The 26,577-nt window shown below is 35.4% G+C and overlaps 1 protein-coding gene across 1 annotated transcript in view; it reads right to left on the bottom strand.

Annotated features, from left to right (window-relative positions):
- Ptp99A (Protein tyrosine phosphatase 99A) overlaps positions 1–19,556 on the bottom strand; it is a 1,121,389-nt gene extending 1,101,833 nt beyond the window's left edge. The window contains exon 1 of the mRNA XM_069837673.1: positions 19,430–19,556. The gene's annotated coding sequence lies outside the window, so the exon portion shown is untranslated. The remainder of the gene's footprint in view (positions 1–19,429) is intronic.
- Between the last annotated feature and the right edge of the window lie 7,021 nt (positions 19,557–26,577).

Below are 26,577 nucleotides of genomic sequence, written 5' to 3'. Positions count from 1 at the left end.
CCACCACCCTGTTGTTGCCGCTGCCACTGTTGCTAACATTGGTACTGCCAACGCTGGTGCTGCTGTTTCTGTGCTAGCGCTGGTACTGCTGTTGCTGCTATTGCTGCTGCTAGCGCTGGTGCTGATGGTGGTGATTGTAAAAAAATCCGTAGCGCTTCAGCCCATGAAGGGCCAAGACCGACCAGCCGGCTGCTGGTCTCACGTCCACATGCCAACAGAGGTGGACAATCATCCAACCAGAATGGCGGTATCGTGTGGTTAGCACGATGATTCCTTCCCCAGCCGTTATAGCTGATTTCCGAAACCGGATTTTCGCTACCTATCGTAGCTCCACAAGTTCATAATGATGCTGGGTGGGCACCGGTCCCATACACTGGCCGAAATTTCATGAAGCATTTTCTTCCCCCTTGAGGACCCGAACTAGCGTGCATTCCGTAACGCGAGTCCGAGGCAGGATGTCTTAGACCACGATGCCACGGCGCGGCACGTTGGTGGTTATAGTAGTAATAATAGTACTTGTAGTTGTAGTAGTACGTTGGCCTTCTAGCCTGGAATTACCTTCCCTATCTTGGAAATTTTCATATATTAGCTTCCTTCTTTTCGGACGGCAATAACTTGTGCGAGAAAGCTTAGCTTCATTTTAATCTAATGTACTTTCAAAATCATTTGTTGCAGCTTTTATGTTAGAAGACTCTGGCATACTTTCATCAACAATGTCATCTTCATTAACATCATTACATATTTCTTTTTTTTTGTAATTCCGCTTTACTAAGTAGCATTTTGCTGCCAAGATTATTCAAATTAGCCTCATGCTCGTTGTCCGATTTATCACTGTCTTTATCTATATCATGGAAAACTTGTGGAGGGGTCACATACATATATTAGACTCTCACTATTATTATTTTGATTTTCCATTATCCCCAGAATTTCACTCACGGTTAGACTGGAAATAAAACAATGTAATGGAAACCTATACATATTATAAAGAATACTACAGGAGTGCACACGGCATGGCGTCCTATTTTTCGGACGGCACCATATTTCACCTTGTATCTAGCAACATATAAGAAAATTTTATTGTTGTTATATACCACATGAAAACTGGAGTATTCAACTCATTATGTGAAAATAAAAATCAGACTTCTGTATCACCATTACAGAGTAACTAACAATGAACTTACCCGCTGTGCGTCACAAAATACTGTTATCCTGCCATCTTGTAAAAAATTAGCTGGTATGAACAAATGTTCGCGCGGAATTCAAACACTGCAACACCATAATACAATGTAATAATTTGCCTTCTAAACAATGCTTCCAACTGTACTAAACAAGAAAAAGTCCCATAGAAATCAGTCTATTACACATGTCCTACTTTTCGGACGCTATGCAGTAATGGGTTAAAGTACACCTATTCATTAAAGTTCAGGTTTTCGATTATTCTCAGATATGCAATCGAAAGACGAGGGAAACGTCACGGAGGCTGGAAATCCAATACTGTTGCAGAAGGTTATGTTCTGTTACTATAATAATTAGCGTTAATTGTAAATAATATTCAAATAAATTTAATTTGTCATCTCGTTTTTCAATTCTAAATCAATTTACAGGTTATACATTCTCTGCATTACATCAAGGTCAATGACATTATTGTTCCTCGGAAAAAATCAATACTTTCGTGTCTGCCCACATCTCACAATTCAAGAGCTATGAACAAGGTCACTTCCGATCTTCTGTCAGATACAAATAAAATGTATACTTCTGAATAATTTAAAGTTAGAAATATGGTCGAGCATATAAAGTCGTATGAAACTTGCGCTCGTTTCATAAACAAACATACTTGCGTCTTAATTACTATCATTATAGGCTCGTTGCATAATGTACTATAATGCAATTATGTTTCCTTTCTGTAAACGGTCTCAGGGAAACTTACATTCTGGACGCGCCTCGAAGATATGGGACAAACACTGAACCCCGCAGAATGGAGATAAATTTCCGACGAGGCTGGATATTGAACCTGGGACTTCTTGGTTGGGAACCGAATGCGCTGTCCATTAAACCATAGGGGCAAAACATGTTTATATTTAATTTGGTACAATATTCGTATTAATTTACTCATTAGTCTAATTATGAACAAAATTCTTCCAGGGAAAATGACTGTACACAAGACGACATACGAAAATCCATTTTCTCTTAATGTTACGTGCAAAATAGTGTACGGCTGTGTGAATCTCCAGATATATATTTGAAGTGCTACACTGGTCAACAATTAATTTGCGCCAGACATAAAACTGACAAATTAAAAAATAACAAGCAAAATGTTCCATCAGTTCGGGTTTTCGAGATGCACAATATAATTCATTTTCTATGCATTTTATTAAAAGAATCACTGTATTCTGCGTGTAACTATTTTGTTTTACAAATGTGACGACCCATTATATGAAAACAATGTTAGTATAAGTAGGCCAACATGTTAGAAGCACTTGTAGAAACGGAAATTATATTATTGCTCATTTACGAGTCTATTTGTAGAGGGTGAAACAGATTCGCGGTATGAATTCGCTTGAGTTTACCTGATTTTAATTGATACGTGCGTGTCTTTCACTGCAAGCTTTAATTACATTACTGTAGTTTATATTTGCAATAGACTGTCAAAACCATTTCTAGAAGTGGAAATTGTTTTATTGACCTTTTCGGCTCCATTTGGAGGGGGAGAAACAGGTTCGTTCTGTGAAATCGCTTTAGTTTACCAGGAGATTTCCGTGGTGATAGAATTCTGTGTAAGACTTGTATTTCTTTAAAGTTTGCTTTAATGATAATATTCAAAATACGAATGTTTTATATGTGCGGATTTTAAGGTTGCAGCATTGCTTCTTGGATTGCAATTAATTATGTAACACAAAATTTTGCTGCTTTCTGTGCGAATGGGGCAGTCGCGCTCGAGATAAGAATTATTAAATAAAACGACAATCACTAGAGCCAGGGAAGAAAAATATTATTCATCAACCCCTTATATCTCAAAGTAAAGTAATTTTACCGCCTTCACACATTAAGTTAGGGTTAATGAAGAATTTTGTTGAAGGGATGAATCATGAAGCAGAAATATTTAAATATATACAAAAAAATTTCCTGCTATTAGTGACTCAAAAATAAGAGGGAGTTTTCAATGGACCACAAATTAGAGAAATATGGAAGGACAATCACGTCGAATCTTTGTTGGAAGGAAAAGAGAGAGCCGCCTGGATTGCATTCAAGGAAGTTGTATTAAATTTTCTTGGTCACAGTAGAAGTGAGAACTATGAAGAACTAGTGCAAAATTTTTACTATTGACGAATGAAATTATGGATTGTAACATGTCCCTGAAAATTCACTTCCTTCCCTCCCATCTTGACTTTTTCCCTTAGAATTGTGGCGATTTCAATGAAGAGCATAGTGATCGCTTTCAACAAGAAATTTCAACTATGGAAAAAAGATACCAAGGACAGTTGAGTACTAATATGCTAGCAGCCTATTGTTGGACTTTAGCTCGTGATGTACCTGATGCCCAGTATAAAAGAAAATATAGAAAAAGAAAGCGATAATCTTCTGAACGGCGAACTGCAACCTGCGTATATTTTTGTGTGGCTTTACTTTGTTTATAGTGTATTTGTTTCCTTTTTATTTCTATTATTGTATTTGTATTTCTGGTGGTGTGGAAGAGAAGGCCTGATGGGCTTAACTACACAAGAATAAATAAATAAATAAATAAATAAATAAATAAATAAATAAATGAGTGAATAAATAAATATTTTTAAACCTTATTGTCATTATATAAGGCAGTATTTTAAATATATATAAATATTAAAATTTATCAAAAACCAAAACCAACAACTGTTTTTAATGTCATATTCGTGTTCAGGAGGCTCAAATTATATAGAAAATATGTATAACTTGACTAGCGCATAGAAAAATTTAAAATTTGTTACGCTGTGTTATAGGAATACTTCCCTCTTTTTGTTCGTATGGGATAGTAAGAAGGTTTCACTACAACTGTATTCATTTTCAGTAATGTTTAGTAAGCTGTAGCATTCGATGCTAATTTCTTCCTGGCATTTGGAAGTAATATTTGATACAGTTGCGGGTGACGGGTACAACATTTTGGGGTGGATTACCACTAATCGCAAGGTTCGGTGGTGGTGTGAAGGTATTATTCTGGAGGGACTTTGGAGAAAATAGCAGAACTCTGCGAACAATCTCCACGACAGAGGTAGCTCATAAATCAATTAATGTGCTAACTGGGGGGAACAATCACTGATTATGTGCTCCAAGATTTATGACTAACGTGCGTGACGTCATGTGCAAGAACAAGGGAAGAAGAGGCTCACACATCGAGCATCGTCTAAAGCAGGGGCCACTCCACTCGGTCTCTGTCCGAGTTCTCCACGGGGTTGTACTCAACAGTCCTCACAAATGAAGTCATGCTCAGAAACGATTCGATTGAACATTAATTTCTCGTTTTAGTGGGAAGAGAAGGAAACATGTTTCATGTTCTTCTATTGAATGAAAGGAAAGGGATTTTATTTTTGTTCCGAAAATTCCGTACAGAAGAAAAAGAAAATCTCCATTTCAAATCCTTAAAAGTAAATAAATTTATTTTTTGCTTCCCATTTCAAAACGAACAGAATTTTATATTCTTCGGTGAGACATGAAGATATTTCTTGTTCCTAATGGAGAAGAAAGAAATATACCTAAAAGGCCTAGATTTGTATCATTATAAGGATGGCTTCCATAAGAAAAACGAAAAGAAAGAAAAATAAATAAATAAATAGTGATAGATTTGTGATAGAAATAAATAAATAAATAAATAAATAAATAAATAAATAAATAAATAAATAAATAAATAAATAAATAAATAAATAAATAAATAAATAAATAAATAAAGTAACCTAATAGTGTCGGCGATAAAGGGAAATAAAACACGCAGTGCACTCTCCGAAAAAAAGTTTAGCAGGGGCAGTGCAGGGTTACCTTGAAAGTTAGCCTAGATCAGAGGTGAACAAAGCGGGTGTCGTGATTACATCGTGTGATCACAGACATTCAAAACGGGTACGAATAGTTTCCTGTACATTGCTGTCTGTTTCATTCACGTAATGTAGGCAAGCAGTGGCGGTATCATGTCGCTCTACAAACTCTGCCTCTACAAGCAGTAAGAAGTGGTTTCGTAAAGAATGAGAATAACTTTTTTTTTGTTCTCTCCGACAAAATGTAATCTGTTTACTTTGCTCAACGGTTCAATTAGGAGCATATAGAAACATTAATTGCCACGCTGAATAATGTATTGTTATTATTATTATTATTATCATCATCATCAACATTATTATTATTATTATTATTATTATTATTATTATTATTATTATTATTACTGACCACTAAGTATGTGTTTCTATAATTCTTCTGTACGTGCATGAATATTGACATTTTTTTATCTTCTCCCTAGAAGGATAAAATTATTAGGCTTTATTTTAGTTATAATCTTCTTAATCTTTAGATGGGGATAACTATTTATTAGTTATTCATTTAATAATAATAATAATAATAATAATAATACAGTATTGTAGAAAAACTGATTCAATATTATGTGCCAACGAACTGTTAAATGCCAGGAATTGGCACGTCTTAAATCGTAGCCAGGAAGAGAAAGATGAGATAAATAAATGTAAGGAAATCAGATACCTAATGGGGTTTGAAATATCTACTGCTCTAAAGCTTTTTAATAGAATAGAATTTCTCAAAAGAGTAATGATTAAAATAGCTTAAGTACCTTGTCCATAAGAAGTTTTAATTTTGAAAAAACTAGGAATTTCTCGACCAAGTATCGAGAGAAGAATTTAGAAAATTCATGATTATATTCAAGGGGAAGGTTAAAAAAAGAAGCAAGAAAAATCGTGTATTATTCACTTGCTCTTGATGACAGCAGTGACATTGTTGATACAGCAAAGCTTGAAATTTTTATCCGCGGGATTGATCAAGATGTTAGTGCAGGAACCACCACTGGTTGTAGTTTTCATGCCAAGTATCTTTCCTCCGTCTCCTTTCTTCATAGGCTGTCTGTCGCATGTAATCACTGCAGCTCCAGTTTTGGTCACCGCTGGCCTACAGTATATAGAGAGCGACGTAAGAGATGCAATACTCGCTCATCAAGGGAAGAATGCTATTGGACTAAGTAAGTGAAAACATAATTGAACTTGTCCAGAATTTCACAGAGACAGTTCAATTTAATGGATATGAAACAGAATTCCTTTGGAAGACAAAGAAGCAAATTTAATAACATTTTATGGATTCTGCTGTGATATGATATTTTTGATAGAACAGAAAGGAAAAAAAATCATATTTTTTTCAATCAACAAAGAAGATATTTGATATTTCCTGATGAACGAGTGGTAGCTATATTCGACGGAAATAAAGAAGAAAGATTTCCTGATTTAATAGAGAGGAAATAAGAGCAACGTCTCGTTTCACTTATTATCGCTCCATCATTTTTCTATCAGCTATAGCAGATTCTCACGAAAACAAATCCCTGTGCCTCTCTTAGAGCAAGTGACCATACAAAATCTCTGGATATGTGGACGAAAACTAATCTGAAGGTACACACAATGGCAAGAGAGGATTAATTCTTGTTTTCCACCGTTTTGGAGTAATGGTTAGCACGTCTGACCGAGAAAACGAGCGGGCCTGGATTCAAATCCTGTTTGTGGCAAGTGACCTGGTTGAGGTTTTCCCGAGGTTTTCCTTCAACTAATCGAAGTAGAATTGCTGGGTAACTTTCGGTGTTGGACCTCGGATTCATCCTGCCATTATAATTTCACTTCCCCTATTTCATAACAATCTCAGTTTCTTTCCTAGATTTAGGACTTGCTACGAAGTAGAGTCAGCTTCATTCTGCCGCTGGACTTGGACCCCGTAGATATATGGTCATCGTTGTTGGTGGTAGCGCTACGCACCTTGGGCTCTCCAACGGGCTCATGGTAACTTGTGGGACCGGGGTTGAGGAACCGCGGTGAGCCCTACGCGATATGATAAAGGAATCATACAGGGTGTTAAAAAAACTATCCAATATTTTAGGAGGTGATAGTATGCATCAAAACAAGAAAATAATGTCTAATAAAAATGAGTCCTACAACACATACTTTCTGAGATCTGAACACTTGTTCATAGGAGGTGCTCAATGTGACGTCCATTCATGCCAATGCATTTCTCTGCCCTACAATACAGCAAACTACCAGATAATCATACCGTAATTGACAGCCCTGGCATGGAATATTGATACGTCAAAAGGAATACTGAAAACAAAAGTTTGGTAGCGGATATGAGCGGGTTTCGGGGTTTAAGTACGTGAACGACCACAAATATTGTCAGAAACTGCAGGCTCTAAATGTCTAGAATTTTAAAAGGAAATGAACTCACAATTGGACAAAAACTACAAGGTACCACAACAAGACTTATAACTTAAATATCTGATAAATGTATTAAAAAGGTCATTAATAATATTTTTTTAGAATTCCCTTTTTACTTTAAATTAAATTTTCCAAAATTTGAAAATTTTCACACATATTATTTCATAACTTTAAAAATATTAGATAGAATTCTGAAATTGTGTACACTAATTTAACATGAATTTATGCAAAAGGTAGACTACAATAATGCCCATTTCTTTGAAAATAGAAAAATTAGGTCACAAAACATTCTCTAAATTTTAATATGTTTTATATAGGACAAATAAAAAAATTAACTGTATTAAAATAAACAACTCTACATGTCTGAGAGTAATTTACTTTTCAGAAATCAGTGTTTATTACATGCAAGAAAAATAGTAAAAATGTCAGAGAGACCATAACAATGTTACGGTTACCAAATGACGTAACTGCAGAATTCTTTTGTTTTTTTTTCATACTCTGATAAAACTGGTCTGAAAAATATTATTAGTAACCTTTTTATACTTTTATCAGATATTTAAGTTCTGATAAGTCTTGTTGTGGTAATTCGTAATTTTTGTCAAAATGTGAGTTCATTTTCTTATAACATTTTAGAAATTTAGAGCCTGCATTTTCTGATAATATTTGTGGTAATTCACGTACATATTCTCTTCAGCAGAGATGATGTTGTGAATTTTCGTAATCAGCAAGTGTGGGCTGATGAAAATCCCTATGCAGTTGAAGAAACAAGGCATCAACACCGATAAATAATCAAACAACTAATGTGCAGGCGTTCTTGGTGTTAGATTAATAGGGCCATACGTGATATCACAGAGATTAAATGGGGATCGTTATCAGGACTTTCTTATTAACGTATTAAAACAAATTACAAAGAGTGCGTCATTTCTTACACCGAGGGTCAGAGGAATGTATTGCCATGAATGGACGTCACATTGAGCACCTCCTATGAACAAACGTTCAGATGTCAGAAAGTATGTGTTGTAGGATCCATGTTTATTAGATATTATTTTCTTGTTTTGATGCATACTGGCACCTCCTAAAATATTTGATACTTTTTAACACCCTGTATAGCCTCTAGGGGAGTTCGGAGGCGGTATGCAGCAGGATCTGCGCGCGCGGGGCCTTAGGGCTTGCGCACTATTGCATCCCGGGTAGTACAATGCCTATTCGAGCGGCCTGCGTACGAGAAGAGTCCCAGTACGTGCCATCCCTAAAGGGAGAATAATTGTTAGAAGGATTTCTTTTAGACATAAACATATAATTTCAGAACTGTAATTATAACCTCCCTTCAGACACTGAAATCGAATTAATATTATTTCATCAAATGTTATTTTGTGCTGTAATATCCAGTACAGTTTACTAAACAAAAGAAAATACAATTTAGACCAATAAAATGGAACTATTTTCAGGAAACGCTAAAATGTTTATAGTACAGATATTTATACAATTCTGCATTATTTAAGTACAGGGAGATAAAAGGAGATCTTGGTGTACGCCGTGTTTTAGAAAGACTGAACCTCGTTACTGGATTGCTGCAAGCCAAGTACAACCAGCAGCTCAAGAAAAACAAATAAAAATAACTCTGTTGCATGTTACATAGCTTGTTAAAAGTTGTTATGGCAAAAAAGTACTCAACTAATGCTATTAATTTTCTTGTGTGCTCGAAACAGAGCTACAACTCTGTTATTTTCACATGTACTCAGTGCCTTATTATACATCCCTGGCACATTCTAAGTGACCCAATTTCATTGCGATACTGAAGTGTACTGTAAATCGTAAACTATGCATGTTGATTTCCAGGAAGTGGAAATAAATTACATTTGAAGCAAATGTAACGAAAGTTACACTCAAATAAAAAAAAAAAAACAAATAGTAGTACTGTATAAATTAGTTAATTAAAAGAGCATTTAACATAATTATATAAGACTAACAATACAAGCCTGTAGACCAACTCACGTATTTTGATGTGTTATGAGCTGACAGAGAAAAAGTTTTCGCAGAAGTAAATGCCGTCGGCCTTTTACCCTACTGTTATAGAACGAAAGCGACTGCAGAGGAAAGTGTGTACAATTCCCCTACATCGATAATATTTTGTGTTACGTAGAATGGGCAGATAACACAGGCTGAAGTGAATTCAAGGTTAGGGTATTAGTATACAGCTGGCTTCTATTCACTGCAGTTTTGAGTTAAATTCGTTGCAATGCAGTATGCATTAGAACAGCGAATTTACATTATTTATAATATGTACTGTATACTACGAAGAAGAGCATTAGAACAGAGGATTTACATTACTTATAATAAGTACTGCATACTACGAAGAACAGCATTATAACAGCGGATTTACATTAGGCCTACTTATAATATGTACTGCATACTGCGAAGAACAGCATTAGAACAGCGGATTTACATTACTTATAATATGTACTGCATACTACGAAGAACAGCATTTTAACTGCGGATTTACATTACTTATAATATGTACTGTATACTACAAAGAACAGCATTAGAATAGCGGATTCACATTACTTATAATATGTACTGCATTCTACGAAGAATAGCATTAGAACAGCGGATTTACATTACTTATAATATGTACTACATACTACGAAGAATAGCATTACAACAGCGGATTTACATTACTTATAATATGTACTGTGTACTACGAAGAACAGCATTAGAGTAATGGATTTACATTACTTATAATATGTACTGCATACTACGAACAACATTAGAACAGCGGATTTACATTACTTATAATATGTATTGCATCTACGAAGAACAACATTAGAACAGCGGATTTACATTACTTATCCTACTGTATATTACGAAGAAAAGCATTAGAACAGCGGATTTATATTACTTATAATATGTACTGTATACTACGAAGAACAGCATTAGAACAACGGATTTACATTACTTATAATATGTACTGTATACTACGAAGAACAGCATTACAACAGCGAATTTACATTATTTATAATATGTACTGTATATGTTACATATATATCATATCATATCATATCATATCATATCATATCATATCATATCATATCATATCATATCATATCATATCATATCATATCATATCATATCATATATCATATGATATCATATCGTATCACATATTACATCATATAATATGCAATTAATTTCAGGGGATTATTCTTTGAGATATTTCAAACAATTTTTAATACAATTTAGCTCGTTTTTGCTTTCTTTTGGAGAAAAAATTGTTGTATATGAATTATTTCATTGCGTGTTTTTTTAAGTCATTGATTTAATTCCCAATATGCTCAATCAGTTTAAGAGAGCACTGTATTAAGATAATAAATTACTGAAAGGATTTAAGTTCTGTCGTTTTTAAATGTGCAGAAATTTGTCCGAACAAATGTAACTTTTCTTTCTGCAAAGGAATTTTACGATGTTACATTTGTTCGGATCGAATTTCTGTTTCTAACAGAGCAGCTCCAAGATTTTATGTTTGAGTTTGTATTGAAACAAAGACTTCGCGAACTCAAGACGGGAGTGAAGCGTTAATAGAAGAACGAGCATCAAGTCGGAGAACAGGATAATCGTATTTTCCAACGCGTTTTCTGCCCTTCGATGTACAAAAAAGAAACGAGCAACACTGCAGCATCTGCTTGCAATATGAGAATTAGCGACCAAACTCGATAACGGAGGAGTAAACAAAGATTACTGCTACAGCAATCTGTTCATCACAAGAGATTCCATTAACCGACAATACTACTTCAGAACAGCAGAATTTGTTATTTTTAAAGTAAACATTCATTATTACGAAGGTTACTTTTCCATCTTTTCGGAGACTTATTTCGTGATTGAATTTTTACTATCATATGCATCGGTCGATCACGTAGCAAACCTGTCGCGGGAACATGGTAGTTTGATAAATAAGAAGTGATGATGAAGGGGTATGAAGGATTGGGGACGATTTGGGTCGTGGCCCTTAAAATTGGCATCATCCCAGCGTTAGCCTGGAGGGGCTGGGAAACTACGGAAAACCCTAATCAGGATAGCTGGTACTTGGGATCGAACTCCGGTCCTCCCGACCGTTTCATGTTCATTTTACGGTACTAACTAATAGTCATTTGATAGAGGAATGGAATTTTGTGAGGACGCCATAAGATGTTCTTCTACAGCGAATAAATGCCTTCGTGCAGAGCGAAGAACTAGTCGATGGCTAATAAGTGATACCTCGTATCTACAAAAATGGTCATTTAGTTTAACAATATTATCACTTACATGAACTACGTTGTTACTGTGTTCAAAAAATTGGACAGAACTCTAATAAAATTTGTCCTCGAGTAGAAGATCTTGGAAAACAGAACATATATAAAATGTTTGTCAATTTTGAGAAAAATTAATTTTTAAAACACTCTCCTGGTTCACCTGCAAATTCATAGATAAGAGTCGGCTTGAGTAGCATAGTCGGTATAGCGCTGGCTTTCTGTGCTCAAGGTTGCAATGTTTCGAACCCGGCCCAGGTCGATGGCATTTCTAAGTGTGCTTAAATATGAAGAGTCCACAGCAAGAATGATGGACGTCATTTGGAATACATTTTGCAGGAGAAGCAATTGAAAGTTTGAAAAGCTTAGCGCTCAAAGCTTAACTGTGATTTTCCGATCATTACTGGACAATGACTATCAGTGTTAATGTCATATAACTCTCTATGTAGATTCTATATGTCTTAAGATATGCATTGACAGTCTTGGTTCATTTTTGACAAGAAAGTGACATCCATCATTCTTGCAGTGGACTCTTCATCTGTCTGTGTATGTTATACAATATGGTATGTATGTATGTATGTATGTATGTATGTATGTATGTATATGTGTGTATGTATGTTATACCCTTTTTTGAGCAGCATGTTCCATTACAAATGAGAAGTAATACTACATGCCTTGGTTTACCTTCAAGTACATAATCCATTTGCATTATATATTATGTTGCCGTTCTAGATTAAATATGGATTAGTGTAGTTCATCTACTATGTGTAACTGCCAAGATAATATTGGTACTTCTCAAACTAACTTATTTTCCTATTCCTAACCTATGAAGTACAAGAATCTATTTACATATTCTAGCATTTAAATGTTTACAGTATTTACATATTTACTACCTTTTTGATGAGCCTATTTTCAGATAAATTACATCCTCTAATATTCTAGCTTATTTACAGGATATATAAGTAACCTATTTTGGACCCTTATCACTTAATTCTGACTTTTAACCTCTTTATCTTCCCAAATAACATATCCTTATATACTAGCCAGCCTACTGTAATATGCATGTATGTATGTATGTATGTATGTATGTATGTATGTATGTATGTATGTATGTATGTATGTATGTATGTATGTATGTATGTATGTATTAAAACTACAATTGCTTATACACCCGATGGCAGTGATATATAATATACAATAACATCACAATAATTACAGTAATAAAATTACAACTATTACAGCAATGAAAATAAAATAAACGTAAATGTAAATATAAATAAATAAATGCCATAAACCTAGGGCTATGTACAAAAACTATGCTATATAATGCGACAGGCTCATGTCAATAGATTTACTGGTATGTAAAAGAACTGCGGGACAATATTCCTGCACAGCGGCGGCGCTGATGTAACCTCTGCAGTTGCGAGCGTCGTTATATAAACCATATTTAAGATAAGAGGTATCACTTCTTAATCATTATAGTTCGAAAATATCTGTCTACATATAATTCAAATAAGTAATACTTGCTTCAAAATGTGATATTGCAGTTGTGTTCCAAGAATTCGTTATTCCTAAAACAATTACATTTCACAACACGAGTATAGGACTACATTAGTATACTATTACAACGTTGTGTTATGATCAGCAATAGTCCACACCTGTGGAGTAACGGTTAGCACGTCTAGCCGCGAAACCAGGTGGCCCGGGTTCGATTCCCGGTCGGGGCAAGTTACCTGGTTGAGGTTTTTCCGGAGTTTTCCATCAACCTAATATATGCAAATGCTGGGTAACTTTCGGTGTTGGACCCCGGAATAATTTCACCGGCATTATCATCTTCATCTCATTCAGATGCTAAATAACCTAAGCTGTTGATAAAGCGTCATAAAATAACCTACTAAAATAAATCAGCAATAACGTAGGGTCAAGTAGGGCTAATACAGTGTGATATAGACTTTAAAATGTGCCAAAATCTAAGTTTAAAAATGTTTAAAACTACAATTATGCAAGTACAATTTATGCTATTTAAGAAGAAATATTGAAGAAAATTAAAACAAGATTTTCAGCCTCATAAATGCATTTTAAAAAGACAGTTTTTATGTTCAAAATTTTGATGAGATGCTCGGTTTCTTTCGTCTTTGCTCTTTAAAGAATAAATATAGAATAATTTTTTAATTTTCCTTTTACTCAGAATAGTGTCAGCTTAATTTTTCTCTAAAGAAAAGTTCTGAATTTTGATCACCCTAGCAGTAATTAGTGTATGAATGAGAAAGGCTATTGTGATAAAATTCTTAGGGCTATTATTAAGTTATACACTTTTTGTAGCTATTATGATATACTTTTTAGAGCTATTATTATACGCTAAAAGGGCTATTATGATATTATGTTTACTATGAAATAAACAGACCAGGTTAACTAATTTTCTAACTTAAAATAATGTATTACCTCTTGAGGGATATTTCATAATATTTCAGTTTTTGAGTGATGTTTGAATCGGCACCTACAGTGCTCTATAAGTTAAAAAATTACACACTTAAACTTACTTTACATGTTTACCTAATAATTTAGCTTAATAGTCATTCTTCTTACTGCTCAAATATCGCACAACTTTGGAAAATATATTCATCATTATTTAAAAATATGTATTTAAGAGTATTTTGGCGATACAAACTTTATAATAATTTTCTCAATCTATTTCCTTACACACAAAAAAATATTGGGAAACACGGGAATTTTCTAGCATTGGCAGTAAAGTGTTAATGTTTAAGTAAATTGTGTAAATTTTATGGGGAAAAGCTCATTATAGAACTCGCTAAATCTTAGTCAACTTTTATGTATTTTCAACCAAACTTTTGTATGTGATACATTAACCGTCTGTGTGTATCACAATAGCCTTTCTTCATTACTCTATACAATATGACCAGATTTATAGCACTGTATCAGAATACCTCTATAAGTGTATCACAGTAGCCCACACAGAAGGCCATTATGACACACTGTTTTTTTTTAATTTTATCAATTATGGCAAATTAAATAAGTAAATAAATAAATAAATAAATAAATAAATTTAACTCCGAATTCTTCATATATGTCCGAAGTAGCACATGACTTAATTTTTTTAAATTTCCATATCTTTTATAGAACAATTACAACAAAAGAATTTTTTGTATAATAATAGTTCTACTTGACCTTATACTTAATTGGAATGCTAGCGAGGACAGTAGTTGTCTCCGGGAAGAAGATTTTCTTAACGTACAATGCGTGGCGTTTGTATAGATCAGAGATCGGCAAAAATGTCATCGTGATCACTAGCAATAGTGACGTCGCAGGGGCAGCGCAGTAAACTGTTTTTGCTTCATCCCCTCCCTTCTATCATACTCCCCTACAACACCAGTACACAGGCATCAATCAGTGGCGGGTTACCTTATCAGATTTAAAATGCTTCTTTCTCTAAATTTTCAACGTCTGTTCGGAAACGTATGTGTAAGGAAGAATGGGAGAAACAGTATTTGTTGTGCATACTGTATGGTAACAATGTATACGCCTCTTGTTCTAAAATTCTAATAGGCACTTATAAATCAAACATCTAGCGACTTTATGACACGTCATAAGAATATTACGAAACCATAGGTTAGCAAGAACATATCAAATGTAATTGTAAACGGAAATGGATACACTATACAATAAGAAATAAGTATAGATATAATTTTCTTTTCGTAGGGCTGGACGGAGCGAAGCAATTAATACATAAAAGAAACTAAATTCAAATAACATTTACGGTACTAAAATATGATGAAACAAGCTATGAGTCGAAGGGACCTCCATGCAAGTTATGCTATTGCTTTGGAAATCGCAAAATCATTGAAGTGCTATAATGAAGGACAGTTCATTAAAACATGTCTGAATAAAGTTGCTAACATTATTTGTCCCGAATAATCTGATGTTTTTAACAGTATGAAATTATCCACACGAACAATACAAAGGAGGACAAGGGATACTGAAATACTAGCTGAACGAGAAATAAAGTCAAAGATACATAAACAGTGCTCTAATCTCTCGCTTTAGGCGGAAACACAGATATTGATATAGTAGAATAGGTAATGTTCACCCCGGAGTTACGAAGGATCTCTCTGTATAAGAATATTTTTCCCGATGTCATTGCACTTAAAGGAAATACAACAGGAGAGGAGTTATTCCAGGAATGAAGAAAATATATAGAAGAAACGAATCTGGTAAAGCAACTTGTATCTGTCGTAACATACGGAACTCGAAATATGACTTTAAAAAAGTCTACTAAGTGGAGTCTCGTGTTATTAAGAGAGCTGGAAATAAGTGAGGGCATAAAACGTTACCATTGTATAGCACACGAGACTGGCTTAGATGTATTTCAAATGTTCTCCATAGAAAAATATGTGTAGTCCTATCATAGGTCACCTGCCGCTACCCTACATAGCTGCTATGTTTGAATCTATATTCAATATATTAGGAACATTTGTTTTCTGAATGAAAACTTGTAATATCTAAACAAAGATCGTAACTAGCAGACGAAAATTTACGAATTGCATTAACGTGGCAATTTGTGACGTATTTTCCTAGGTTGTTGTAGCACAGTAAAAATAAAGATGAAATAAAATATAATTTGTCCATCTATAAATCAATATTGCGTAGTCTACGTCAGATCTTATGTTGAGAGTCCGCCACTGGGATCCGAACGGAGTGCTCTATACTTCTCGATTGATATTACCTCGTATGTATTGAGGCTTGCGTCCAGTGATGTCATCGTGAGTACAAATTTGCCGACGGCTGGTATAGATTGAACCTACCTGCACAGCCAAACTTCTTACACTTGTCTGAAAGCTAATATCCAAGCCGAGAAATATGAAATCAAACCCTTCAAACAAGAATGAATGCTATAACTACATTTCTTTTCAAATGGGAAGAGGTTTCCATAGAAATCAATGGAAACCAAATACTTGTACAAGATTGTTATTTTGATTTTCTTTCTCTCCTGCATTCCCTCTGTCACGTTCCCATCGAAAGAAAGCACTAATCTTAATGTGGAACGTTTTACTACAGTAATACTCGTAAATTCCCTAAAAACATGTTTATATTTAGAATTAACTTTGTTGGTTACATGATACTTCAATCCAATGGAACTACTAGAGGCTCGTCGTCGGCTTCGCTATTGTCACAATCGGCATTCTCTTCGTCAGTCTGGAGTTCGTCACTGTCGTCGTCATCATAGCTTTGTAAATTTAATAAAGCTTCAGAATTTTTTCATTTTGTAGTTCTTATTTAAAGACCTCATCCTGAATTTGTCATATTTTTATTCATATCAATAAAATTGCTATTACCTACCACGACTGTCTTCGCGGACCAAACATGGCAAACAACAAACTAATCTTCCTTTACAGCACGTACCTTCAGTTCTCATTGTTAGAAACATCCTATCAAACTACTGCATGTGTGGTTTTTACTTCTCGAAGACTCGTCTAAGTAAAATACTCCTCTTCTACGTCTGCAAATGGACGAATTAGAGCCGTTATATCAAATTTCTCTTTACAAAGCTAGTGAATTCATCTTTACTACACAGATAAAAACCAGGCCTTCGTACAGCGTCCTTTTCGAATTAATTTAAGTTTGTATACCTCTCAGGGTGTCAGATACATTTCAGGAAACACAGTTATCACAACGATGTTATTCAAATTCAAACTTTTGTCTCTTTCCCTCTTCAGAATATTTTTAAAGATAGAAATACTATACATGACATTGCAGACCTGATTTTGTCATGTTTCTTCAAGCTACTGGTAGCACTATCACTACTTGGGCTCCTCTTACATAAAGACAGGACTGAAGAATTCGCACATTTGCTAAATAACACACTTCCTCCGTCACTTTTTAAGCAGTCATCAACTTATAAAGACGTAAGAAATGCTTATTTTAAAGTAAAAAATTATCTAATGATTTATGTAGCCTATGTAAGTCAGTTTTCTACCAACGTGGTCGGTATGGGTGGCGTAGTCGGTAAAGTGCTGGCCTTCTGTTTCCGAGGTTGCGGGTTCGATCCCAGCCCAAGTCGATGGCATTTAAGTGTACTTAAATGCGACAGACTCATGTCAGTAGATTTAATGGTATGTAAAGAACAACTCCAGGGGGATAAAATTCCGGCACACCGCCGACGCTAATGTAACCTCTGCAGTTGCGAGCGTAGTTAAATAAAACATAATTTACACTTTTTCTACCAATATGTTTATTTTTACACTAGAGATGTCTTAATATTGGTATAGACCGTAACATTCTAAATACTTTAAGAGTAGCCTGTGAAAAGAAAAAGACTGAAGTTAAAACATCTGATTTGGAAGAATGTGTTCAAACTTTGCTAATTGCTTTGTAACAGCAATAATATTATACAGTTGGTACAATGTAACGTGATGTACTAAGTTGCAACTCCAGAATTTTCCGCATTACTTAGTAATATTCAGGCTTAGGATCCGAGACAACTTAAGAATGAAGTGAAGTTAACAGTGCAACAGAGTACAGATGGAGTGAGGTGGCGCATTGAGTTTTATTTACCTTGCGTTAGTGTACAATCCGGATCGTGATCTTCCGTCTCTCCCTACGAAACGAACTCAGCCCATCACAGTGCATTTTAAATTCAAAGTGAACAGTTTTTTCGAACTAGTTGCAAGTATGTACATGGTTGTTCATTGCAACGCTAACGCCTTCAACGTCGCCGAGGGACATGAAAACTTGTGAGGTATGTATTCTACTTCATTTTCCACCATCACTAGATTGTACTATTAACAGTATAATATAACGAAGCACTTCGACGTCGTTGCTTACATTCACAGTATATCTGTCTACTACAGTATGTTAAATGCTGTGTTTTGTTTAACGACGCTCGCAACTGCCGAGCTTATGTCAGCGTCGCCGGTGTGCCGGAATTTTGTCCCGAAGAAGTTCTTTTACATGCCAGTAAATCTACTGACATGAGCCTATCGCATTTAAGCAGACTTAAATGCCATCGACCTGGCCGGGATCGAACCCGCAACCTCGGGCGTAGAAGACCAGCGCTATACCAACTTCGCCAACCAGGCCGACACTATAGTATGTTCAAGGAACTCCATAGTGAAGTTGTGTGTACACTGGTTGCTAGTATCCCGAATCCTAAGCCTGGTAATATTAGTACTTTAGGCTCAATGTTGGTAGCATTTAAGTGCCAGCCTTTTTTGGCACCTCACCATATACTGTTTCGTGAACTGGAAATCAAGAAAGGAGTGAAAGTGTCAATTTTGAATTATCTAAATTAAGTCGTTATGTTTTAAAGGTGGGAATAGTGAACACTTTAGATGGGGACAAAATTAGAGATCAGAGTAAATACTGAATTAGTGTAAGGGAAAGAGGAGGCTACAATAATGAGGGAATGTAAGTAAGAGATATGAATCTAAATTAGAAAAGCGTCTACAAAAGCTATATCTGTAATGAATGTAATTGTGGCATCGGACACAAAATTGTGAGGTCCACATTACATGGATGTAAATGTTGACATCATATACTGTTTCGAGTATAATATAGCTTTCCTTTTGGATCAAATTACGCATTCACAGTTGGAAATAAATACGGCAAAGTTGCACGCTTCTGCTTGAACAGTGCTCAGATACTTGTCAAGGTCAAACCCCTTCCCATTTGAAAGAGTCTACAGAGAATGGCTTTAACACTCACGTCCACATTGGCGTCCCGGATGTATATCTCCTTGACGGCTTCGGGACCGCGGTCCCGAGGGCGATACTCGATGCGGTAGCCCAGGAACTCGCCGTGGATGGTGTCCCGGTGCGGCGGGCGCCAGCTGATGTGCAGGGACGTTGCGCTGGTGTTGTGCGCCGTGGTGATGGTCGGCTTCCCATCCGGAACTGAGGAAAAAGAAACACGATTAAATGTAACAGCTGTTTTCGAACATCTGACTTGTGGAAAATATATATATATATATATATATATATATATATATATATATATTTTTTTTTTTGTCTACAGATGGATGGTCTAGCAATACTGCATTAAGCAGCATATAGGGCTTGGGGGTTAGCGAGCTGGACTCTTACACTAGGACTTATGTTAGGTATATTGCCTGTCTGGGTTTTGGTCTAATATTTTCCCAGAATGTAAAGTCAATGGTAGGTAATATCATGGAGTATGCTTGGACTTGCCTCACAAGAATATCATTAATTCAACCGACGCCAAATAACAGTCCAATTAATACGGCGTTCGTAAGTAGGAGACTTAAAGCTAACAGCAAATAAAATTATGCAGATTTGAAAAATCACCTATAAGATCAATTTCGGTTGGTGACCAGATTTCAAAGTGTAACAATTTTATATGTTCTATGTCATTTCCAAAGATATTAATACTAATCCAAAGTCACGAAGATGCAAATGTGCATCTTAGATTATTCATTATTAATAGATCATTAATTATTAAAATGATCTTTATCGGTTTGGAGGAAGTTTATGTTTCGTTTTCCGTGATGAACAAAATGATAGAACTGTAGTCCTACATTTACTCGCCGGTGAATGGGAAATTAAATAATTGAATTTTGCATTTATATCACATCGACAAAATTTGAATTTCACTTACAGAGAGTTCTAAGACACTTCCAAACAGTCTTTTTAACTAACGTTTTACAGTCATTCTTTACTAAATTTCGGAACAAACAGAACTTCAGGTATTCCCTAGATGAAGGACACCGCAATCACAACACAATCACTAACACAGTGACTAACACTCTTTAAAGGTCAGACGAATGAATATAATGTTAATGCAATTTCTGATTAACTGCAACTGTCAGGGGTCGCCGGCTATTAATTCTGACAATCTTCAATTTATTTTTCCTCTCTTACTATTAGATTATTCAAGAAAGGCGCAGAACTCAACGAATTTCCCAAACGCAGGTGGTGGTTGTTTAGTCAACTGTTCGAAGACAGGTCTGAAACTCTCAAGCGATACCAAGCAGGGACAATTTATATGTTTGTTTATTCATAATTGTGACAGTAATCAACATCCTAATGTGTTTGATAACTAGAAAGAAAGGAGATAATACTTACTTACTTAGTTACTTACTTACTGGCTTTTAAGGAACCCGGAGGTTCATTGCCGCCCTCACATAAGTCCGCCATCGGTCCCTATCCTCAGCAAGATTAATCTAGTCTCTATCATCATATCCCACCTCCCTCAAATCCTTTTAATATTATCTTCCCATCTACGTCTCGGCCTCCCCAAAGGTCTTTTTCCCCTCCGCCTCCTAAACTAACACTCTATATGCATTTCTGGATTCGCCCATACGTGATACATGCCCTGCCCATCTCAAACGTCTAGATTTAATGTTCCTAATTATGTCAGGTGAAGAATACAATACGTGCAGTTCTGTGTTGTGTAACGTTCTGCATTCTCCTGTAGCTTCAAATATTTTCCTAAGCACCTTATTCTCAAACACCATTAATCTATGTTCCTCTCTCAAAGTGAGAGTCCAATTTTCACAACCATAAAGAACAAACGGTAATATAACCGTTTTATAAATTCTTTCAGATTTTTTGACAGGAGACTGAATGGTAAAAGCTTCTCAACCGAATAATAACAGGCATTTCCCATATTTATCCTATGTTTAATTTCTTCCGGAATATCATTTATATTTGTTACTGTTGCTCCCAGGTATTTGATTTTTTCCACCTCTTCAAAAGATAATTCTTACAATTTTTATATTTCCATTTCGTGCAATATTCTGGTCACGACACATAATCATATACTTTGTCTTTTCGGGATTTACTTCCATACCCATCTCTTTACTTGCTTCAAGTTAAATTCCGTGTTTTCCCCTAATCGTTTGTGGGTTTTCTCCTAATATATTCACGTCATCCGCATAGACAAGCAGCTGATGTAACCCGTTCAATTCCAAACCCTCTCTGTTATCCTGGATTTTCCTAATGACATACTCTAGAGATAATACACATAGTTTGTTTGATTTACAATATTGTGTTAAATGGAAAGTCTGATGGCAAAAATACCTTTCTTTTAATAAATGTCTTTCAAACTTGTCTTTAGGAAAATGAAGTTCACTGGCTGTTTTGTTCCTTATCTCATTTTTAGCTACTTTCTTACGTAATCTCCATGGGCAGTGTTATATAACGCTGGGTACTCTCTTACAACTTCTATACTTGAATATTTCCACACCGACTCCACAGAGGAAACTGTGTTCCTCGCACAACCAGACCCAGGCACCTGTCTGCCTCCCCCTATTCTGTACCTGCGCTGGGTCCAACCTGCGGTGCCTCATTTCACCCTATTATTCACACATTTCTTGGCTAGACTGGTTTGTGGTGCACTGCGCTGGGCTGCCTTCAATATGCGGCCGGCCTAAAACTGCAGTTTTGTACTTACGGTTTGTAATAATCATTGAAATACATAAGACATTGATTTGTTGTTACAGTAAAACCTCCGTTATCCGTGGTAATGAAGAGGGTAGACTAAACGGTTAATCGAAAAATCGGATAATCCGTACCATAAGAGATTTTCGTAAATTTAATGAATAATGCGTACACTTTCATAATTTCCTCTATGGTCTTGTACTCAACATGTTAGGTAGTGGATCAGAAATTCACTGATTCAAGACTAGTTGTTAACAGCGGGTTTTTAAGGGGGAAGGAAACTACTTGTAATGGCTCTCTGTGGAAAGATAGGAATAGTGGAGGTCTCGTGTTATAGATTTACATAGTTCATACACCTTATCCTTGATTTTCATTAAATTACACACAGTTGTGACTCCAATCTCGTATACTGAGATGAGCCGTTGTTTCTCGTTTCCCAAACCACTCTGTTATTTGCACTTTTTATATTTAGAATAACACGGTTTCTTTTGATACCCGTGGAAGACATTTTATATAGAAGTTATACAACTCAAACAGTAGGCCATACTGTTTAAGGGTAATGTCTTGTAATAACCCTCTCTAGAATAAAATAACGTGCTAATATAATGTACAGTACCAACTTCATATATTGCTGTAGCAAAAAAAAAAAAAAAAAAAAAAAAAAAAACCGCGCGGGAAAGACAGTCGGATAATCCGCCAATCGGATAATTGGGAGACGGATAATCGGGGTTCTACTGTATTCCATTTCATTACTATAACGCAACTTGTTTTCACAGAATAATTTATGTACACAGCCTTTAAAGGCACAGAAATGGAGTAAAAATCAGGGATGTGGAATAGCTTTTAGAAGCCACCGGCGTAGCTCAGTCGCCTAAGGCTATTGCCTGCTGAGTTACACTCGTGCGATTCTCGCTTGGACTGATTATCTAGTTGAGTTTTTCCGAGATTTTCCCCAACCGTAAGGCAAATGACAGGTAATCTATAGCGAATCCTCGACCTCATCTCGCTATCACCAATCCCATCGACGCTAAATAACCAATTTGATATAGCGTCGTTAAAGAACCAACTAAAAAAATAGCGATTAGAGGCAATTAAGCTTGGTTTACTCACTTCACATCTCTCACAGATGTTTATTCCCTTCTTTCTACTTCCGTTTATATACAAGATAGTACATTACAGTAGTACAGTACGAATATAATTTATTTAGATATAGGCCTATTACTATACTCGAAAAATAGTAAGGTTGTTAAAAAATGTTTGCGGCAAAGAGAAACTTAAACCAAAATAATCTTCTGCGTATATCACTGAAATAGACTGATACGAACAGTAAATAATGATTTTTAAACGTTTCTTTTCCACAAGTCAACATACACCCAAATGAACTAGGCTAGTTAATCATATCGAGATTTCCATTTATGGAACAGTCATAATAAGGACGTACGACGTAAATCCAAGTATAACTGGGGTACCGTATCGCAGATTTACAGCATGGATAACAGACATATATCTGAAAGAGAGCATTCTGGGAAAACATACCGGCCATTTGTAGCTCTAGTCCAGTTTCAGGTAGCACAACGGGCCCTATCAATGGGCTAACATATCATAAAAAAATTACAGAAAATTGTAAAAAAAAAAAACTGTATAAAAATGTAAAATTGTAAAAATTATAAAAAATGTAAAAAATTGTAAAAAATGTAAAAATTGTTCCACATCTTAAAGCTTCATTGCTAATGTAAGATCTATGGAATATAATAAATGAAATGAAATGAATACCATGCACTTCAAGGTCATTTCTTAGCTATTTAAAATATTCATCTAATTGTTTAATTATCTCTTTAGTACCTGATGCATAATTAAAAGTAGTTTTTATATGTTTTTATGTTAGGTTGATGCACAAAATCGTGAGCTTTTGCTAAACCAAACATTATTATTTACTTTACAAAAACAAAATACATAAAAATATAAGCTATATACTCCCCTGTAATGTTCATGACTGACCCCCAATGTTCTCGCACTTTCTCGATTCCACGCCTCAAGAAATCAGGTTATTTTGATTTGAAGAAATCGTCTATCGAATTTTCAAGAACACCTTTGTTATTAAAGAATATAACAAGGAAATTGTTGCTCAGAGAGCGAAAAAAGGTGAAAATCTGATGAAGCAACACCAGGAGAATAGGCTAATGTAAAATAACCTCCCGTCCACCCCTGTGGAGTAACGTTAGCGCATCTGGTCGCGAAACCATGTGGCCCGGATTCGATTCCCGGGCGGGGCAAGTTACCTCGTTGAGGATTTTTCCGCGGTTTTCCCTCAATCCAATATGAGCAAATGCTGGGTAACTTTCGATGCTGGATCTCGGACTCATTTCACCGGCATTATCACCTTCATCTCAATCAGACGCTAAATAACCTAAGATGTTGATAAAGCGTCGTAAATAACCTACTTAAAAAAATAAATAACCTCCCTAACTAGGTCTTGGGTACCCACTTTTGTAATATTATCTGTATTCGGACGGGCATTATCATGCTGTAAAACCGTTCTATGCTGTCTTCCCATTAGTTTTTCTTGAATTGCTGTCTCATCAAATCATCGACAACACACAGATGGGTGTCGTCGACTCGACTACATCATTTACGGCATGGCACAAAGTCGCATAATGGGATTCAATTAAGTATTGAATTAACTTTTTTGCTATGTGTTATATTTTATAGCTCAACTGATGAATAATCGTTTGGGTTTGTAAATTTAATAATCTGATTGGCTATGTACCGTATATTTTAGTAGAGCCACCGATGTAGCTCAGTCGGCAGACTTGCTGACCTGCTGATCAGAAGTTGCACTCGGACTTGGATTGGATCCCCCGTTTGGCCTGATTGGTTGGTTTCTTCCGAGGTTTCCCAGCAATGGGACTGATGCCGAGTGGTCTATGATGAGTCCTCGGCTTCACTTCACTTCATCCCCGTTTGGTGTGATTACCTGGTTGGGTTTTGTCCGAGGTTTCCCCAACCACAATGCAAATGCCATGTATTCTGTTGACGAATCCTCGGCCTCACCTCATCTCACTACATCTCGCCAAAAATTGTAAAAGAATTGAAATTGAAATTGTAAAAAATTGTAAAAATTATTTTTAGTACGTTATTTTACGACGCTTTATCAACAGCTTTGGTCATTTAGCTTCTGAATGAGATGAAGGTGATAATGCCGGTGAAATGAGTCCGGAGTCCAGCACCGTAAGTTACCCAGCATTTGCTCATATTGGGTTGAGGGAAAACCCCGGAAAAAACCTCAACCAGGTAACTTGCCCCGACCGGGAATCGAACCCGGGCCACCTGGTTTCGCGGCTAGACGTGCTAACCGTTACTCCACAGGCGTGGACGTAAAAATTGTAATTGTAATCTTGTAAAATTTTGACTTGTCCACATCTTAAAGCTTCATTGCTAATGTAAGACCTATGGAATACAAAAATTTAAATGGAATGAAAATGAGACAGGTGTCAAAACTTTTTTTTTGTAAATCCACCCAAGTAATAATGCCCATAGTGACATTCGTCTCGTTTCTCTTATCTATACTCTAACCACGACGTAAATACCAGATCACTTATTTGTGGCGCGTTAAGTATACCTCTTCATAGAACATCTCGTTATTCATCATCTTTTACAGTATCCACCTCGCGACAATGGAATTCCCTGTCACAAAGTATTAGGGGTTGCAAGACAATAAACACTTTTAAACACAGCTTAAAAGATAACCTTCTTAGCATTTCACTCCAATCATACTGACTTAAACTATCACTGTCTACATTGTTACTCCTTCCTCTAGACATGCATCCTGATGGTGCTGTATTTTCAAAATTGTCTCATAATAATCTCTTTCTATTATCTAACATTATTTGAAATATATTAACATTCTATGTATTTTAGCTTAATTCTGCTACATACTTTGTATTTCAGTGTTTAATTAATAGTTCATAGTATTTTGTTGTTTAATTCGTAAATAACTCATGTTTACATGTAACTCTTATCTAAATAAAATTGTTGAATTATTTGTAAGTTGATACATATGTATGTATACTTTTTGCTGCTTGAGTGAGAGAGAAGTCCTTACGGCCTTAACTTTGCCAGCTAAAATAAATTATTATTATTATTATTATTATTATTATTATTATTATTATTATTATTATTATTCGTATTTCGTTATTCATAAATATTTATTTTCCATACTTCAGTAATTTTGAAAATTTTTGTAGTAAGTATAGTGTTGATTTGTTCTGAGAATTTTGCCCCTTGTTTCGCGGATTTTCATGCCAATAAGTGGGATAAAGGTCTCAATTGTTGTAGGCCTATCTAATTTAAATTACTATAAGTTAAATGTAAACATAACAAACACAATTTTACAATGGTCAAGGAAAGCTATAAAGTATATTTAGCCATAAAAAACAGGTTAAAATAATGATTAAT

This window comes from Periplaneta americana, chromosome 10, assembly GCF_040183065.1.
Source record: "Periplaneta americana isolate PAMFEO1 chromosome 10, P.americana_PAMFEO1_priV1, whole genome shotgun sequence".
Taxonomy (NCBI): domain Eukaryota; kingdom Metazoa; phylum Arthropoda; class Insecta; order Blattodea; family Blattidae; genus Periplaneta; species Periplaneta americana.
The sequence above is the reverse complement of the archived record's forward strand: the minus strand, read 5'-3'. Positions and strand labels throughout refer to the sequence as shown.